Source organism: Harmonia axyridis, chromosome 2 (assembly GCF_914767665.1).
Source record: "Harmonia axyridis chromosome 2, icHarAxyr1.1, whole genome shotgun sequence".
Lineage (NCBI taxonomy): Eukaryota > Metazoa > Arthropoda > Insecta > Coleoptera > Coccinellidae > Harmonia > Harmonia axyridis.
In genome coordinates, this window is record NC_059502.1 from 26,316,183 (window position 1) to 26,336,815 (window position 20,633).

At 33.0% G+C, this 20,633-nt stretch overlaps 9 non-coding genes across 9 annotated transcripts; all 9 read left to right on the plus strand.

Moving 5' to 3' along the window:
- Window positions 1–5,919: 5,919 nt before the first annotated feature.
- Trnaq-uug lies at window positions 5,920–5,991 on the plus strand. The gene has a single exon. It is a non-coding gene; the product is annotated as a tRNA-Gln (tRNA).
- Window positions 5,992–6,066: 75 nt separating this feature from the next.
- Window positions 6,067–6,138, plus strand: Trnaq-cug. The gene has a single exon. It is a non-coding gene; the product is annotated as a tRNA-Gln (tRNA).
- A 74-nt stretch (window positions 6,139–6,212) lies between these two features.
- On the plus strand, window positions 6,213–6,284 carry Trnaq-cug. Its single transcript has one exon. It is a non-coding gene; the product is annotated as a tRNA-Gln (tRNA).
- Window positions 6,285–6,358: 74 nt separating this feature from the next.
- On the plus strand, window positions 6,359–6,430 carry Trnaq-uug. The gene has a single exon. It is a non-coding gene; the product is annotated as a tRNA-Gln (tRNA).
- A 75-nt stretch (window positions 6,431–6,505) lies between these two features.
- Trnaq-uug lies at window positions 6,506–6,577 on the plus strand. The gene has a single exon. It is a non-coding gene; the product is annotated as a tRNA-Gln (tRNA).
- A 75-nt stretch (window positions 6,578–6,652) lies between these two features.
- Window positions 6,653–6,724, plus strand: Trnaq-uug. Its single transcript has one exon. It is a non-coding gene; the product is annotated as a tRNA-Gln (tRNA).
- Window positions 6,725–6,799: 75 nt separating this feature from the next.
- On the plus strand, window positions 6,800–6,871 carry Trnaq-cug. Its single transcript has one exon. It is a non-coding gene; the product is annotated as a tRNA-Gln (tRNA).
- Window positions 6,872–7,383: 512 nt separating this feature from the next.
- Trnaq-uug lies at window positions 7,384–7,455 on the plus strand. The gene has a single exon. It is a non-coding gene; the product is annotated as a tRNA-Gln (tRNA).
- A 75-nt stretch (window positions 7,456–7,530) lies between these two features.
- Trnaq-uug lies at window positions 7,531–7,602 on the plus strand. Its single transcript has one exon. It is a non-coding gene; the product is annotated as a tRNA-Gln (tRNA).
- The last annotated feature ends 13,031 nt before the right edge of the window (window positions 7,603–20,633 follow it).

A 20,633-nucleotide genomic window follows, 5' to 3' on the forward strand; every position in this document is an offset into this window, starting at 1 on the left:
ACATTCTTGAATGTTTTTTAACAGTCCCTTTTTAAACTACAACAGTAATCTGCCATCATGTGCAAGTCCCATCTTCCTTGGTAGCGGTCCTCCATAACTTTAATATCTTGGTGAAATCTTTCACCTTGTTCCTTACTCATGTCTCCTAAATTTTCTGGAAAACGGTCTAAGTGATTGTGTAATTAGTGTGTTTTAAGCATCTTGTTACACATTTCAACATAGTTTTGAGCTTTATGACTGAAACAAATTATTTCCAAGCATTGTACCTACTTTAATGAATATATGTATATTCATTCATGTAGGTACAATGGTAGAAAAGTTGATTGAATTAGGAGTTCATCAGGGGTCCATTTTGGGACCTCTCATTTTTTATTTGACGGCATGACTGGTCATATATTTGCGAAATGGAAATGTTCACTTCTGCAATTTCTGCGAAAACACGAGATGACTTGATTTCGAGCTTTACTACTTGAGTTCAAAGTTTCACAAATTGGAGTGAGGATAATTCTGTAATTGTGAATATTGATAAAACTGAGTGGGTTATTATCGGTCTCAGATCTAGAGATGAAATTTTCACTTTAGACTACGGTGGCATCACTATCTCATCAGAGATCAATTGAGATGGTGTTATCATATACATTTTCTGAGTACAAAGTTTCCGTAGACTAAAAGAATCTCTGCCTATGAAATTTTTGATAAATATATACCACGGCCTTTTTCACTCTCATTTGAGTTACAATATTTTATTTGGTGTGGGGTAATTCGGTGAGTGTGGAAATAATTTTAATATCTCAGAAAAGAATTTTACGTTTAATTTTTGGTTTGAGCTCTCGTACCTCATGTACTTTTTGCTGATAAACAGATAATGTCTGTGCCTTTACTATTCTCAAGTGTTTGATTCAGGTAAAAGAAAATAACAGGAGATTACCGAAGCTTTCTGTCCGTCAAATGTATCAACTCTGTTTGTTCCTACTCACAGAACGTCCAAATATGAGCGTTCTCCTCAATTTCAGAGTTTATGGTTATATAACCATATTCCTGTTTTGTTGAGAGTTTGATGTTACTGTGTTTAGGACTAAATTGAGACAATTTTTTGTGCATAAGGCTTATTATAGCTTGATTGAGTATTTGAGAGATACAGCTGTTCTGTTTGATTTTTGATCTTCTCGAGTGCCTACCCATAGAATTCATTTTGTTTTTTCATTGAAGAATTGAAACTATTTCATATGTTGAAATTTCCAATCTTTTAATTAATCGATTGAGGTTAAACATCAGGAATGGAGTTCAATATTCGATGTTCAGCACAAAATTATCCCTCCCAAAAAAAAATGCTGGCTGCGCAATAGTCCAAGGATCCTAATCTTCAATGTAATCCCAAGTTTGGTTACGCAGCAACGTCTAATTATCCATCGAATTTGGTACACTCAGTATTTATATCGAGTAATGGTTTCACGGAAAACAATGGCATTAAACAGCAACATGACGGAGTACCTTGTAATAAGGCTTGCAACTATTGTGTTCGTATGACTCGCGATTGTCCAATAGGAAGTGGAATGACTGTAGATCACGCGAAATACAAGAGTATATTTACGCCAGATATGTAACATGTAAATTACCTGTTGGTATCGGTGATGATTATGTTTATTGTGAGGCAGGAATGTATGTTATCAAACAACAATCAAGTAATCACAAGACGCGTTTGCGATCATTCCCAAATGTTTGATGTTTTTTAATGTTTTTCAGATGATCATAAAATTCACCCTTTTCCTTAATCATTCGTTGAATTACAATAGTTCAACGAACTGCCATTAACCAGAGATCAGAATTTTCTGGTCGTTACATACAGGGTTGTTCAGAATGGAGTCTGATTATACATTTTTGGAGTCCATTGGATCATTAAACAAATTTATTAGGTTATCAGTCACGTATGGAATGTGCAGAAAAAGTTACTAAATCGACGAGTATAAATAAGAGTGGGAGATATCAAATTTGAATGAATAAAACAATTCCTCCACTACTGACATAGAAAGTAGTCTGTTACGACATTAATCTGGTTAAAGTACTACTTACTGAGATAGCTTGGGTTATTATTGACAACAGGCATCAGGTGAAAACTTACTTCCCTAGGGAAGTAAGTGAGAATTGAATCAAAATAAATAATAATTAATAAATGATACATCTGTTGAGTTTCGGGATATTCTTGATATTATGTCTGATGTATTGTTATAAAGGGTGTTTTTTTAGAGCTATAGAACTTTAAATTGCAATAAAAGAACTATGGATTATTCGATTGACATGATTTTTATTTATCCGCAAGATAATCTTGTGGCATTACATTTTAAATATGATTTCTGGCATATGGCCGCCACGGCTGGCTCGGATGTAGTCCAATCTGGACGTCCAATTTTCGATGACTTTTTCCAACATTTGCCGTATATCGGCAATAACACGGCGAATGTTGTCTTCCAAATGGTCAAGGGTTTGTGGCTTATCCGTATAGACTTTACATAGCCCCACAAAAAGTAGTCTAGCGGTGTTGAATCACAAGATCTTGGAGGTTAATTCACAGGTCCAAAACGTGAAATTACGCGGTCACCAAACGTGTCTTCCAATAAATCGATTGTGGCACGAGGTGTGTGACATGTTGCGCCGTCTTGTTGGAACCACAGCTCCTGGACATCATGGTTCTTCAATTCAGGAATGAAAAAGTTGGTAATCATGGCTGTATACCGATCACCGTTAACTGTAACGTTCTGGCCATCATCGTTTTTGAAGAAGTACGGACCAATGATTCCACCAGCCCATAAAGCGCACCAAACAGTCAGTTTTTCTGGATGTAACGGTGTTTCGACATACACTTGAGGATTAGCTTCACTCCAAATGCGGCAGTTTTATTTGTTGACGTAGCCAATCAACCAGAAGTGCGCTTCATCGCTAAACAAAGTAAACTGGACGTAGTGTGCGATACGTATTCCGCACAAAACCATTATTTTCGAAATAAAATTGCACTATTTGCAAGCGTTGTTCAGGCGTGAGTCTATTCATGATGAATTGCCAAACCAAACTGAGAATAAATCACTCGACAGCTGTTGAATCGGTTCGTCATCTTGAACAGTAATGCCAACATAAAGTTATATACCTCGAAAAAAAACACCCCTTACAAAATCCTATTGGCCATATTATTTGTTGGAAAGTCTATCTGCGACATAATTTTCTGCAATGTTTACTAGTGTTTACTAAAGTAGCAGAAGGTCTCCTAAATAAATGTATTTTTCGGCGACCGTCCGGGAACTGCTCACTTCCCGGACGCTTTTTTTCTGAGAAAGTAGCATTTCCCGGCCTAGTCCGGAAAGTACGTACTTCCCGGACTAGGCCGGAAAAGAATCATAGAATACATAGCAACCGAGATAACGACTGACAGTTCATATGAAATTAGTTGTCAAAAATTTGCATGTTTTTTGATCGCAATCGCAATAAAATATGAAAAGCAGCAGCGATAGTGTTATTTTACATGGTTGCCGAAAAAATATTGTACGCAACACGCCCGAAAATGGTTTTTTTGGACTCACAGACTTCCAGGACTCGCTTACGCTCGTCTGGAATTTTGTCTATTCGTCCAAAAAAACCCTATTTTCCGGACTTGTTACGTAAATTACTATTTTCATTTTGATACCGCACTGATGGTATAATATTTTCAAACATAGAAAAGGCATTTGATGAAATGTAGCATCAAGGTCTGATATGCAAAATTGAGTCGATGAAATTCCCAACCAAACTTACGATAATCATAAAAACGTACCTGGCAAATAGAAAATTTATAGTGAATATCGATAGTACCAGCTGGGGTTCCCCAAGGATCGGTGATAGGACCGCTGCTATTCAACTTATACACTAAATGAATAGATGCAAGATAGCTCAGTTTCCAGAGGACACTGTTATCTACTATCAAAGTAGAACACAGAAAACAATAACTAGTCTGTTACAGAATTAGATAAACTGATGAAATACCTACTTCGAATGGAGATTCAAAGTGAATACAACAAAAACAATTGCAATCTACTTTTGAGGAATAGTAAGAAAGAGAAAAGAGAAAAAGAAAGAGAAAGTAGGAAACGTCAGAATAGAAAATCAAACGAAAGAATGAAAAAAGAAAGCAAAATACCTAGGAGTAACTCTAGACGAAAGAATGAATTTTAGCAAACATCTAGTAGAAAGTAGGATAAAGGCAAGACAATTTCACGAGAGACTCTGGCCACTACTCAACCCAAAAAGTAAACTTACCTTAGAAAACAAATTGAAGATAATAAATATAGTGCTAATACCAAGATAACGTATATAGGAGTAACCTGGTATAAAACGAAAGACAGTAAGAAAGATCAGTTATAAAGTATGTACATTGAATACAGAAATCAGAACAGCTGTTGGCGCCCAATGGTATATAAGCAAAGCATCCAACAAATCCGAGAAGAATTGAAAATTGAGGAAATAGTTAACAAACAAATAAATAAGACAATAGAGCCGCTAAAAGAGCACCACAATAGCGAAGAAAGGTAATATAAATCTCAATAAGAGAAGGCAGACAAGAGAAAATACCTCTTTCAAAGAACCAAATAAAAAAAAGTGACATGCATAAGGAAGAAAAGTCTCCCAAATAAACAACAGTAGAAAAATAGGCGAAATTATAGTAGATACGTAGGGAAATAAATTCCAGTCCTTAAATAAAAAGAAGACATGTGATGATACGATTCGAATTAGTAAATAGTTCCATGAACATTTCTTTCGGAAATACGTAAACGTGGAATAATCGTGGTCTCAATATTCTATTAAGAAGTCAGATTTTGAAGAAATTCGTTACGAATAATCTGGTTGGGACATTCAAAATAGTATTTTCCTTCTTTATATTATCTGATTCTGGTGATAGAATGAAATTCTATTTCGATAATCATTTTCAAAACCTTCAAATTGAAAGAAGAATATTTGTAGTACAAAATTATAATTATTTTTGCAAATTTTATGGTGTTCCGATTTTCCTATCATCACATTCAAGTTATTATCCTCAAATGCGTGAATAACGGATTCCCACCATAAAATTTAAAACGTCCAATAACGTTCTGAACTTGAATAATAAATTAGAGAACGTTCTCAGCAAACACATCTCCAAATGGATAGTCTCCACTCGAATTACAAGATAAACATGGTGTCAATTCACAACAACCATTCATTGAACGTGAAGTGGTGGATTGCGGGTAATATGATCTCCTTCAGATACTCACCACGACTCCTCTAATAACGAAGAGAGAGGACTATCGATAATAGACCTCTCGTCATCTAATACACCAATCTTAATTGTTGCTGGTTTCAATAAATTATCTCGAATAGGATGTATCAACTTGCTGAACCATCATTTCGGATGGCAGGCTTGTTTATGCGAATGCTGATAAGGTTGAATAGATTAATCGTTATTTATTTTTATATTCGCAAATTGATGCATATTATCCTCAAAATTATTTTTTCAATGTGATTTTTTTTTATCAGCCTTAAGTTTCGAATAGAGATAATTTTATAATCGTGAATAATGTGAAGTGATATATTTAAATTGATAGAATTCCCAGGTGTAAAAATATAACTTTCCATGTAGGTTCCAAATGGAAAGTTGATAATATGCCAAATATATACATAGGTACACGTCGAATGAGAGATGAGGTCATAATTGGCAATCTGAACTTGACAGCTCATTAATAAGAGTTCAACAACTATACCCGAATAATAATACCTAATATTATTTAAATCCATTTTATCTATATAAATGAAAACTTAGGTTGGGAACTTTCGTTGACCTATTTTCAGGGAGATTCCACGGTGTGAATGAACTTCCGAAAATCAAATAAGAGCCTTCGACAACTTGTCTGCATATACCGAGGTTCCATGGTGTAATGGTTAGCACTCTGGACTTTGAATCCAGCGATCCGAGTTCAAATCTCGGTGGAACCTATCAAAAATTAATTTTTGTCGATGGTCAACAAAATGTAATTTGAAGAGCTTTCGAAAACATTCCCTTTACATTGAGGTTCCATGGTGTAATGGTTAGCACTCTGGACTCTGAATCCAGCGATCCGAGTTCAAATCTCGGTGGAACCTTTGAAAATAAACTTTTGTCGCTGGTCAGCAAAATGGAATTTGAAGTACTTTCGAAAACTTTCTCTTTACATTGAGGTTCCATGGTGTAATGGTTAGCACTCTGGACTCTGAATCCAGCGATCCGAGTTCAAATCTCGGTGGAACCTTTGAAAATAAACTTTTGTCGCTGGTCAGCAAAATGGAATTTGAAGTACTTTCGAAAACTTTGTCTTTACATTGAGGTTCCATGGTGTAATGGTTAGCACTCTGGACTTTGAATCCAGCGATCCGAGTTCAAATCTCGGTGGAACCTAATATAAACTTTATTTTGGCTCTCCTCAAAAAATATGCACTCTTAAGAGATCTAAAGAACTTTTATTTACATTGAGGTTCCATGGTGTAATGGTTAGCACTCTGGACTTTGAATCCAGCGATCCGAGTTCAAATCTCGGTGGAACCTATCAAAAATTAATTTTTGTCGATGGTCAACAAAATGTACTTTGAAGAGCTTTCGAAAACTTTCTCTTTACATTGAGGTTCCATGGTGTAATGGTTAGCACTCTGGACTTTGAATCCAGCGATCCGAGTTCAAATCTCGGTGAAACCTAATAGAAACTTTATTTTGGCGCTCCTCAAAAATAATGCACTCTTAAGCGATCTAAAGAACTTTTTTTTACATTGAGGTTCCATGGTGTAATGGTTAGCACTCTGGACTCTGAATCCAGCGATCCGAGTTCAAATCTCGGTGGAACCTATCAAAAATTAATTTTTGTCGATGGTCAACAGAATATTATTTGAAGTGAACCTATCACAAATTTAATTTTTTCGCTTCTCAAAAAATTTTATGAATAAAAGCTCAAGAGAACTGTCTGTTTTCATTGAAGTTCCATGGTGTAATGGTTAGCACTTTGGACTTTGAATCCTTAGGCAGGTTTTTCATTTTTTTTCGTGTACATAATTTACCTTATGAAACAAATTTATTATTATCCTTGTATAAAACTTTTCATAGGAAATATGTCTTTATTTTACGAAAACTATAGAAAAGCAAAAATGAATTGCAGGAACTATCAATTGTATATCTCTAACTGACAACTACTGAGAAATTTTCTTGTATGAATAATGTGTAAATAAACACTTCCTTATTTCTTTCTGGACTTTGAATCCAGCGACCTGTTTTCAATTGTCGGAGGACCTATCACAAATATAATTTTGCTGTTGCTCAAAATATTATATGTTACGAGCTCTAGAGAACTTTTTTCACGTTGAGGTTCCATGGTGTAATGGTTAGCACTCTGGACTTTGAATCCAGCGATCCGAGTTCAAATCTCGGTGGAACCTATCTCATATATAATTTTAGTTCTGCTCGAAAATATGCAACACTTAAGTACTCTAGAGGACTTCTATTTACATTGAGGTTCCATGGTGTAATGGTTAGCACTCTGGACTTTGAATCCAGCGATCCGAGTTCAAATCTCGGTGGAACCTATCTCATATACAATTTTGGTTCTGCTCGAAAATATGCAACACTTGAGCACTCTAGAGAACTTCTATTTACATTGAGGTTCCATGGTGTTATGGTTGTACTCTGAACTTCAAATTTAGCGACCAGAGTTCGAATCTTAGTGGAACCTACTACAAATAGACTTTTGCCGCTGCTCAACATGCTCAGCAAAATGGGATGTCAAATGCTTAGTAAAACTTTCTATTTACATCGGGTTTCCATATTTCCGTAGTTATTTACCTGGACTTGAAATCAAGGAGCCGAGTGAGTCGAACCATTGTAATTTATCATTTCAAAGACTTTCAATCTATTTCATATCTAGACATTTTTGGGATTCATTTTACTATATACAGAGTGAGTCTTTGACTTGTATATATATTTCAACTGAAGATTCCCGAGGTAAGCGGAAACACTTTTTCCTTTAGTTGAAAAATACAGGCTGTTGAAAATCCATAAAAAATGTAATTTTTAGTTATATCTCACGAATGGAAGTTGAAGAAAATGATTTTTGGGATATAGTTTTCTATTGATGTGATGAATCTTTTCCGGGAACATAAAATCCATCCATCCATCAAAGTCCAGTCAACTCCAGAATGCGAGTTAACGAGAAAAGTGTTTCTTTTGACCCTAGGAATCTTCGGTTGAAATATATGTACAAGTCATAGATTTACCCTGTTTAACATATGCACAACAAAGTTTGGGTAATATTATTAACACTTGATCCCTGCCTCATTTATTTATGCTGTTTCAAGTTCTACCCTCATCAATGAATATTCAGTAAAATTAAAATAAAAATTATCAATAATTTTAGTAAGGAGATTTCAATTCAATATCTCATATATCATAACAATATTTATATAAATTATACCTTGTTATACCTTGCGTAATGATATGAGATATGTATACTTACAAAACTTGAAATATTAATTCAGTAAAAAAAAAATAAAACCCTAGAAAAATGTGGCAGTGTCTTTCGTTTCGATTGGTCTATTTAGCTCTGATTAATTCTGGAGTTGATCCTTCATGAAATGATTGCCCTTGCCTAACGTTTTATGGACGTGTCCTGCGGAAACCAGAACCCCCAACAGAAATTCACACTCTGATATCGCCATCGAATAAAGTGGCCCTGAAAGCGCTACGAGCCTTCCATTATCAGCTATATCGAAGTCATTTTATAGAGAGTTTACGACCTCTGCCTTCGCGGACGTGACTAAAGCATACCTCAAAGAAATTAAGGACATCATTTCTGTAGAGCCATAATATCAACACCCCTCCCTATAAAATAAATCACAAATATGGCTTTTGTGTGCGGTGGATTTAATCGACACGGAAAATGGTCGATTTCTGAATTTCTAATCGTGTGGGATGCACGTCCACCTTTGCTTTATAATTTTGGTATAATAAACTTTCAGAATGGTTCAAAAAGAATTTAATTCCCTGAAATTTTCACAGTTGTATTTTCGCATGTATACAAATATAAATATCGAATAAAAAAAGCACTTAAATTTCACACTGAGGTTTATTATTTCCTCATAGAACATCTTCAATCATTAAAAAAGGATTAAAAAATAGGGGCCTACCACCAAACTACTTAGCAAATTTCTGGTCTCTTCATTTCTAAATGTTTCTCGTGCAACGTAATTTATTTGAGCTCTTAAAGTTGAGTTCAATTGATACACGAAACCAGTGTACATAAATTCCATGAAAAAGTTGAAAAAGTATTGATGAATTCACTTATCATTTTTTAACCGATGAACATCAATAATAAATAATACAATGAAGTCGTTCATCATATTGATGAATTCTTTTTATTGAATCAAGGAACAACGAACAACTTTCATTAAACCAATGGAATATTTATTGTTAATGAAGTTTCATTATACGACCAAGTCGGGTTTTAATACAACAAACAGATTTTTTTCAGTTTACTAAATATTTCTATCAAAGTGAGATATCGAAATTCCTAAAAAAAGACATGTTCAGAAAAGATGAGACAACATCTAAGTGAGCGTGAATATTCTCGGCAACGCTAAACTCGAGATGTTCTGAATAAAAGCTTACTTTTCATTCTTTTTATTTACCCATGTTTATAACAAAAACTTAAAATTTTGGGAGTAGGTTCAGGAACTCTGGTTAAGTTAATCAAGAAAATCTGACTGGGGGTGCACATTCGATCAAAGTGAAAACTTGCATTTGGTAGTATGGCAATCACAAGCCTCGTGAAAATTTCAAGTTGATATCATAATCACAATGTATGAAGAAAATGGAAAAAAATAACCCAATATTGTTATTACGGAACTGACGCAGTAGAGATTTTGAGTTTTGGCATTGAATGATAATTTCTATAATAATATCATAATCTTTTAAATTGTAGGATATTCAAGAAACATTATTTTCTAAAACGGTCTTAGCAAATAAATCGAAATGAATTTTTTCAAATCGATTCCTTGATTTTTTACTTGAAAATTCAGGGATTGTGTTCTCACCATGGAAGGTCAATGTGAATCAATTCGTGTATAGCTTTGCAAGAAGCACTCGAAGAGCACTTGAAAATTTATAAAATATACAACAAAGTTTTGTAAACGGCGTGAGGATTGTTGTTCGATTTTTGGATTCTACTTAATCCAAAATTTAAGCGGTGAATTTTTCTTCTACATATTCCAAAAATTTATTATTGTAAATAATTAATCAAAATCAGTTCGTCTGCCGTTTGAAACTTTTCTCGGGTACTATAACATCTAGAGCATGAAATTTTTATAAAGATCTGTTTTTATTCAAATTGAGTATTTTATCTCGGTAACTCAATTCTGAAGAAAAACCAAAAGAATAAAAATTTATTTCAGTGAACTTGACAATAATTTATCATTCATATATATTACCAAGAACTTAAATACAATAATTTCCACCAAGCTTCTATAGTTTCCAGGCTATACATTTTTGACAATTTCATTCAGATCTTAGAACTTAGTTGATATTCATGGTTTTTTAATGATTGTTTTTTCATGCGTTGAGATATTTTGTGGTGGAAAAAGAAATTAATCCATAGTGTGGAATTTGTTGTGTTATTATTGATAAACCAATGGTTAGTATCTGTCCAAAAAATGTTTATTTCTGTTTCTCCTGGGAAACATAACGTATTTCAATGTGTAGGCTATAAAAATTAAATGGGAATAGTAGTTCAATATTTCCACCTAGGATTACTCTGACTTAAATTGAAGAATTTTTAACTCTTGGGATAATTAAAGCTATGAAATCACAATTTCATCAGCTTGACTTATACAGTTATTACTCTTGATGTCGAAAAAGAACTTAATTTATCGCTGTGTTATGCGCCATGCATAAGCATGGCGAAAATTCAAGGCAGTCAAAATTTTCGCACTAATATCTAAGTTAAAATAAAAACCTAAAATTCGTGTTGAATTTGAACTGTAGGCAATGTTATTCGTCTAATTACTAGAAGCAATCCTATTATCGGTAGACTCTCCTGATTATGGTGGATGCGCTGTAATTTACATAATCGAATACCCATCATTTCATTGCAGTACGTTTCCCATTTGGATTCAATATATCCCACTAGAGAAAAATTAGACATTCATAGAAGAAATTAATGAATCCGGTATTTTTTTAATTAAGTACTTAAAAAAATCTTCTTACTGTGATTTATTCAGTAGTGTCAAGTTCTAGAATAAAGTTATTCATATATATCTCAAGTACCAAAATTATATTGTCGAGATCAAGACATCCAAACACACAGAGAAACTTATTATTTTTCATGTCAACGTCTGTCTGAGATAACAATTCACTTTCTGAAAAACCTATATTCTACGAAGATCACAAATTGTGAGAGCACTTCACATAGCTACGAACTGTATTTATTCGACTTGTTAATTCAGAATTCATATTTAAAATTTTAATTTCCGGTAGTATGAAGTTGGAAGTATCATCAGATATCACATGTTTTGGGAGTTCCTTTCTTTAATGCACTAATTTATTGGATTCTCAAATTAAAAATAAAATGCGGATTAAAAACCATCATTTATATATACGATATCTTCATATACCTAGTTTGGATAGCCACCGGTGACAGATGAGCTGATTAGTTTCTTAATTATTATAATATAATAAATCCCATTACAAACTTTAAAATGGTAGGTACAATACAAGGAAACATTGTTTCATTTCGGCGAATAAATTCGAATTGGGACAACATATAGGATTCCAACTTGCCAGCTCATTTCTATACATCAGGTTCAGGTACATGTGGATATTAAGGGTTGCCTCTCTTCACGGGAAGGGCGAATCCTATTCCACCCTCATCCCCTCCACAAGAGGATTGAGGGGTAACAGCCCGATATCAAAACTTTCTTCCACCATCCCTGCACCCCATAATGTTTCCTGTAAGGGTGATCCAACAGATTCACCCTAGATGTTTATTTCGTTCTCAGTCTAACCCCTCTTTGACAGAGGGCGCTTATAGAATTACCCTATGACATTTTATTATTTTCTCTTTTTGGATAGTTAACGAGAATTAATTAATATTATAAGGATATTTTTTTTTCACGCAACAAACCAGTTGCCCATACTATCAAATCTCTTGAGGAAGGGCGTGTGGTGTAAAACCGATTAACTCAAATAACCGAGGTGGCGCCTTAATTAAGGGAGGGAGAGAAAGTAATTAGTGTTTGCTGGAATTCTTGCTCGACTTCCGAGGAGTATATTTGAGCTAATGACTTGCATGTTGTGTAAAAATCGAATAAGGGTGGAATCGTTTCATGTTTATTATGCTTGTTCATTAATCGATTCACAGATTAAACGTTGTGAAATCAATTAATTCATTACATGGAACAAGTTGACTATTGTTCCAATAAAATTGTTATGCTAATATACTTTTGAGTTTCTTCGAAAAGTGCTAATTTTTTAATCAGTCTGTATTTATTTATAACCACATGGAAATATAAATGGGTTATAGGTGTTTTAGTATGATAGGATTGTAAGAAAATGAAAAACAAATTGTATATGTGTGATTTTTTATTGATAGAGGTGATATCTATGTTCCCATTTAGTCCTTCAATCAGGTTGTTTACAAATTAGAAGTTTCAATCGAATTTTAAATAATTTTTATGCTATAAGTACCCGCTTGTTATTTTAATTTTATTGCTTAGTTTTCAAGGTCATAATTGAATACATTATGCCCTTGTGCTTAACATAAATACTTTATCAATTTATTTAGTTATTTATTTGTTTCCTTATTTATTTTTTACGACTTTTCAAAAAGAATCTATATGAACTTTATGGCTCTTGGGTATGATCTAAACAGATAAATAATTTTTAAATCTATTTAAAAAGTTCCATTAACAAAATTATAATAAATTATAAATGATATCAACATTTTTCATTCAAATCAATATGAAATTGGCACTTCTAAAAGGATCCCGTCTGTATCAAACATGAATTCATGTTTCATTGTCTGATAATTATATAGCTATAAAGAAAAATCAGACTCGGAAAGCATGCCTGGAAGTATTCTTGAAACCTCATTTTTTGAAGATAAACTGTCCTTTAGAAAAAGACGTACTCTTTTAACCACCATGACGTTCCAACATAGTCATTCTGGAATCTGGCTTCATTTTCCACTGATCTTCGATGTAGACAGTGATATTTTTCACCATTGTACGTACAGATATTTCGTAATAGCTTGATATTTTGCCAAATGTTTTCTGCAACTGGTTGGATAGTACAGCGGCTTTGTCTATAGGCCAGAAAAATCCCTTTTTGTTTTCAAACCCATCGAAATAGTTATTATATGAGTTGGAATAATAAGAAAATGAACCGTTAATGAAGTTCTGAAAGAATAATGAGAAAAAACTTAATCCTCTACCAGCCATTATGCTGGAATCGAAAAACAAAAATCAAAAGTAGATAGGTACCTACTTTGAACATGACGTGAAAATTCGATTTCTTCATTTTGACATTCAGCATGTTTCGATTCAATTTTCGATATATTTTTATTTATCCCATCAGAGAGAATTTCTTGGAATCGACTTAGGATTCCAAAAGATAAATTATATTCCGAAAAATAAGATAAAATTTTTGAATATTTTACTACGCCTACAAGGCACAAAGATATTTTCGCAATAGTCTCTATCATGTATCGGCTTGAGATGATTTTTTGAAGGCTCCAGATATGCAATTTATGTACTAGCCAGACTACGTCTATTTAGCTCTACAACTTTTTAATTATTAGTCATAGAGAAGAAGTAATATGCATATCACTACCGAATCTAGTTTCTGAGCTGTGAGTCGATTTTGAATACAGACCTATTTAACTTAACGTCTTTCAACTTCTATATTATTGAATGTACGCTTCCGCAAAAAAACATAAAGGTTTTGTACACTTTTTGTAGCGCTTCTATTCTCATAGTTGGGTATAAGGAAAAACATTATATGGAAACCATGGTTGAGGATAATATCATGCTATATTTCCATTTCCATTATATATGGAAAATTTTGAATTAATTGATTTACTGAATCTTTAATTCTGAAGGGGTCATAGAATCATGGATATCCACTAATCAGAAATTTGATTTAGAATAATCATTAGCGATAGCTAATGGTTTTTAATATTTTGCCAATAGTGAATTATGCATTGTGAGAATTATGGAAAACAAATGATTGAATGTTACATAAATACATATAATTATACAAAAGAATCTCATTAATTTTGCGAATAGCAATATTGGTCTGATGAACTGCATGCATTAATATGCAGTTCCGAATATTGAAATATTAAATGCTTCCAGAAGAATACGAAAATACTCGTATATAATTTCTTATTTATTACGTATATAGAACATTTCGGATTAGTGGCAAACTGAATTTCATATTTTATATTAGTGAAATTCATGAAACTTCGAATGCGTTTTGTGGGATACCGTAATAAAATAATTTCTGTGTTTTGTTTTATTTCATTTTTAGATTCACTATAGTATTCGGACTTAAATCAACGAGTTGATCTTTAAATCGAAATTTTCGCTAAGTCTACATCATACCTACCTAATAATAATAAATAATGATTTTAAAATAAATTTGATAATTCAACAATAGTGGGATATCGATCAGCCAATGACCTCAAAGTCGAAGTAAGCCAATAATATCCTGTCTAGTTTTGTTAACCAAAAAATATTTTTTTTCCTTCAGAATATAGGGTGTTTGAAAGTAATTATATTATGATTTAAATTCTTCAAATCTTCTTGAACCAACATATTCAAAAAAATGATCGTCCCCTACGGCTTCAATAAATAAAAATCTATATCTCTGAATATGGAAGCGCAGCATTAATTTTGATACCTTCATTGAAGTGCTCATTTGAGTATTTTTCCGATAGTAAAATTCAACAGTGCGACAGATATAAATGTAATACTCGTATGTAAATATGAGCTACTTTTGAAATTCGCTTAAACCATATAAGATTTGCAGTTTAACACTATTCTGTTTATCGAAGGGAGAGTAGGTATCTTTTTAATTAGTATGTATGTAATGCGAATGATCGAAACTTGAAATACGGCAATCTACACAGTGCCTATACTTCTACAGAAACAATATCCGCTTCAGTTCAAATTTATACTGATTTTTCGTTTATTTATCATTTCTTGGCCTCTAGAAATACGTTTTTTTTTTCAATGATTAGTATTTCTTATGAATTTTCGGCTTTAAGTATCCAATGCATCGACTTTGCCAAAGTTTCAAGAAACAACGAATTTTGAGATGGATATTTGAATTGAAGAAATTTCATTATTGACTTAAAACTGTATGGGATAATGGAAAGTGTTATTCTCAAACTATATTCTTTAGTTCGCCATTATACAGGGTGTTTCCTAAACATGCGGCAAAAAATCAGGGGGTTGTTCCTTGGACTATTTTAAGCATGTTTTGTCCTTGGATGATTTTTGAAAAACCTCTTTGTTTCGAAGATACAGGGCGAACAACATTTTTCATATTTTTAAAATTAATAATAGTTTAAATAAAAATGCGTACCGCACTGTGTTTACTAAGTAGGTACAATTTATTTTTAAATTTGTTTAACAACATTCCAATTACTAAAAACGGCCAGTTTTTTGACTAAAAATTGATAAGTGCAGATGGTAAAGGAATACAGATTAAACACGGTTTTCATTTGAATTCGTTTTGTGATGTATTAGCAATTTTTAGTCAAAAAACTGGCCGTTTTTAGTAATTGGAATGTTGGTCAACAAATTTAAAAATAAATTGTACCTACTTAGTGAACACAGTGCGGTACGCATTTTTATTTAAACTATTATTAATTTCAAAAATATGAAAAATGTTGTTCGCCCTGTATCTTCGAAACAAATAGGTTTTTCAAAAATCATCAAAGGACAAAATATTCTTAGAATAGTCCAAGGAACCACCCCCTGAATTTTTGCCGCATGTTTAGGAAACACCCTGTATATGCAGACTGTCCCAGATTTAATAGTCGATAATGAATCACTGTACTCTACGACCAACAATATTGAGGAATTCTTTTCCAAACAATGTTTCCCGCCGCAGCAACAACCCTTGACTCTCAAGAAGGATTATTTTCTCACAAATCACGAAATTGGGTAAGATTCTTGTTACTAGGGAGCTCTATCTACTACTGTGAACATACTATGAAAATGTTATGTACCTACTAAAAAACATTCGATTCTATGCTAAAAAAAGAATTTAAAAACATTTGATAATCGACCTACTGCCCCAAAATTGTGGAATATTGAGTTATGAAAAGTTATCATGAATTTTACCCTTTGAGCAACCAGTTTGAGACGCACCTGGTTGAAATTTGCATAGTATATTTAAGAGTACGAAGACTCGACTCGACTCGAATATCATGATTTTAGCTGGGTTAATTCCGTGAAAAATAAATAAAATCCATCTTGGTGGTGAATTATTGAACTATAATTTTGGGACATTTGATAAAAATGACTTGAAAAATGTGTCCAAACAATGCTACATAATATCGTATGGATATAAATATTTTAAATGGATTCATTAACATGATAATGATTAATTAAAATTCTTCATAAAAATTAGTAATATGAACCGCAAATGCAAAAAAAAATATTGTTGAATCTCCTGAAATATTTCCTATGAAACATTCCGCATATTTTTTATTATTGAAAATGAATCGGTATCGTAAATTGCATCAACATATTAGCATAAGCTACTACATAATGAAAATTGATGGAACATATATAAATGAAACAACAGTCAGCAGAATTATTTATTCAAAAAAATTTGTAATGTTCTTGACATCTGAAAAGAACCTTTTCGAGCCGTTGTCCTTGGATAACCTGAAAGAAAAAATAAAATTAAAATAATTTTAGAGATGAGAATATTTTATTATAACAACTTTTCAGACGGCTGAATCTCATGTCAAAGAAGTAAATCTTTCCTAATTACAATATTGTATTCTTTGTATTTCATTCGAAGGAAAAGTAAAACTCCCATGTTTTTTGAGATACTCCAACAGGACATAATAAATTCATAGCTTCCCAGTGTGAAAAAAGCCGTTATCAGAAACGGACGGTCCATAAAACTCAATGTTTTCAACAATAACATTCCAATTTACTTTATTATTTCTTCTTCACGCCTCCTCAGCGCCTAAGAGGTATTTTTGACGTTATCTGAATATCAACGGCCTCATTATCGCATACCGTCCATAGAATTTCCTATTTTCGAGCGTGTAACTGTCATTTACAGTCGATGAACGTGGCCGTTTAATCAGTTGAACGTTTAATCACTTTGTATTTCGATGGCGTAAACCGATCAAGTCGGCCATATGTGTGTGTATATTCGCCCTTGCCCGGTTTTCGGTGTTTCCCCTCCTGTATTGGCCAATACTAATAATTATTACACAATACAGGGGGTTTCATAAGTATATCGGCAAACATCATGGGGCGATTTTAAGGAATTTTATAAGCGGAAAAGTTTTAAGAAATAAAAATAAACTCATCAAAGGTCGAATCAATTATTAATAAATGAGTTGATTAAAATATGATTATAGACTTTGTTCCCATCATCGTTTCAGTTTTAGAATGCAATCACTATTTGAAGCATTTTGAGTCCGCCCAATCTTTTAGTATCAACGTCAATTCTTCTGAGCTGTTCATTCAATTCAGTATTCTCGTTAGCAGCAAAATTCCAATAATATTCCCCAAATATATTTGTGATAGTATGTTGTATTTCTGGGAATTTTTCCTTGATTAGCGCATTCATACTTTGTTATACTTTGAACATACCTACGCATTGCCAAAACGTGACGTTTTGAAATTTTTTTGGATGAAGTTGTCAAACTCAATCGTGTTGCCATAGTGATTGATAATTGCACTGAATGCAATTATCAAAGGTAATCCCACGAGTATTATCGATAATTCTTCCTTGTTTATTTGGCAAAAACATGAAAACAAACCGATTGATAAAATCACTCGTCCTAACGGACTCGTGATTTTATCTATATTCGGTTTGTTTGAATGTTTTTGCCTCAAATAAATCAGTTTGAATGATGAAAATGAAAAATTATCTGATAAAATTCGAAGAACGAGTTTTATTTGAGAATATTATTTTCTTCAACAATTTAAATGCTCAATAATTTCTTGGGTGATGACACTGAATCGGTTTGTGTTAATTTTTCAAAATGCACTTTAAGCTGTCAATAGTGACGAATTCAAAGTAAAATTTTGACGTTTCAATGTAAACAAGGTATTATCGATGAGGAAGTAGTATTATTAGTATAATCCCGAATGATTGGCTGGAATAATGCATTGCTATTAGTCGAAACCACCAAAATCTCAGATTTTGACATGTGACAACAGTGTGATATTGACATTATTGGGTGAAATTGACAAATTTGATTGGTTGTTAGAACGGTCAAAACATTCTCTATGAAAGATTAGTAATGTAGAATTAATGTCGTTATGGATCATGGATAATGTAAAATGAAGTGAATCGTTTTTTCAATAACTCTTACTACCCGGGCTCATCCCATATAAGATTTTTAATTATATGTATTATTAGTTAAGTGAATGTGTGTCACATATGTTAAAAAGTTCTGGGTATTGCCTATGACACATTCCCAATACTTTTTATTGCGTTACCTACAGAATATTTTGGAAAAAATTATCGTCCGAAATAATACAGAATGTCCCAAATTTGATACTCACGCAAAGCTCCTCGAAAATTATAAGAATTTTCAAGGACCCCGATATCTTTTCTCGAAATAATAACATCAGAAATCAGACTCTGAATATTTTGTATTGCTCTTGAGTTGAAGAGAGTTTATGAAAAATTACTGTTCCAAATATTTCGCTATATGTAGGTTTCTATTCGAGATGTTAAAAAAATTCAAAAAAGTTTTTTTCAGGAATTTTTATGGTTTATATTTTACTCGTAATAGATCATAGAATCCCATAGTTTCCGAGATGCTCTCAGTGTGCATGGAATTTGAGACACACTCTAAGCAACGAATAATCTAATCAACAGAATTCTTCAATACTAATCGTAAGTTTTCTTTTATTTTTTATATCGATTAAAAGAAATCGAAGAAATACCGGAATGATTCTATATGATTTTTGTTGACACTGATGATATGGTTCGTCACTGTGAAATATGTACTTTCAACAAATTTGGTCTTTTCAAATAACTTGCTCTCTAGAATGCCATATGTTGCTCAGATAATTTTGATTATTGTTTGATCTTCAAATGAAAATTCTGAGTCAATACCACGATAATCTAAAAATTCTGTGAGCTTAATCATCAACTTTAGCATGTTTTTTCGGTTTCGGCTTAGTTATAAGGATCTTGTTTCAGTTAAGTTTATCCACCTTCGGCTAAAAATAGGGTTTTTGCAGAGACAGAAAAAAAATCGCCAATTTTTAACTATCGTTTGAGCCAAAACGATTCATCGGCGAAAAAACTTAATGAAAAGAATTTGTAGGAAATTTTATTTACTTTATTTTTGTAAAGATAAGTTATTCACGAAAAATTGATATTTTACGAGTTATATGCAAAAAACAGATTCGGATTCAGCACACAAAAAAATTAAAGAAATGAACACTACTCCATAACTTTTCCATGAAAACACATTTCGAGACTTCACCCCGTATATCAAATTCAGTTCAGTCTTGCTTCTTGGTGAGGAGCACATCATGCCATCGGAGGGAACATATGCATATGTAATCGCTTTCAGTGCTCGTGACCAAAGATCAAATTCATCACTATAATTTACCACTTATCAAGCAAGATCTTGTCGACGCAGAAAGAAAAAAACAAACCCGTTACCATCCAGCTATAGACAATCGGTATTGGGAGTGTAAAACAGCTGACGCTCGGGGCAGGTAATAAAGTCCGAACATAAATCACAAACTGTTTGAGAGAGGGTTATTCCCGGAAGAGGAACTGCTGTATTCAAATTATACCGATGAGGAGGACCCTTGTGTTCATGACTCGAGTATTCTACATGATGTAAATCATGGGAATAATGAAATATTTTCGTGGTCAGACCACCGCGTATGGCATAAATTTCAGCTGCCAACAGGCTGCAGACAATTGCTCAATACGCACGTGTATGTAAGCACTATGTACTTTGCTTGATTGATATTTTTCCAACTTTTTTGAACTTGTCCATTCGACTTTTGCAATTTTTTACCATTACTCAATCCTAATCATATAAAGAGTGCAAAATATCGAAACTTAAACACGACGTGTTTCAGCAGTTGCTAGGTGATGAAACAAAAATAAGCGGACATATTTATTTCGAGCTTGTTTCATAGCATGAAATTTTCTTATTCTCTGTAATAGGAATTTTGGATTTTTCTGGTATCACTTTGATTCAACATCTTCGACTAACTTTAAAAATTCCCAGAAAAGTTCTTGATTCGTAAACTTGATCATAAACTGCCAAATAAACTTGTCGACAACAGATAGATGTAGCATTATTCAAATGTAAACTCATAAAATAATA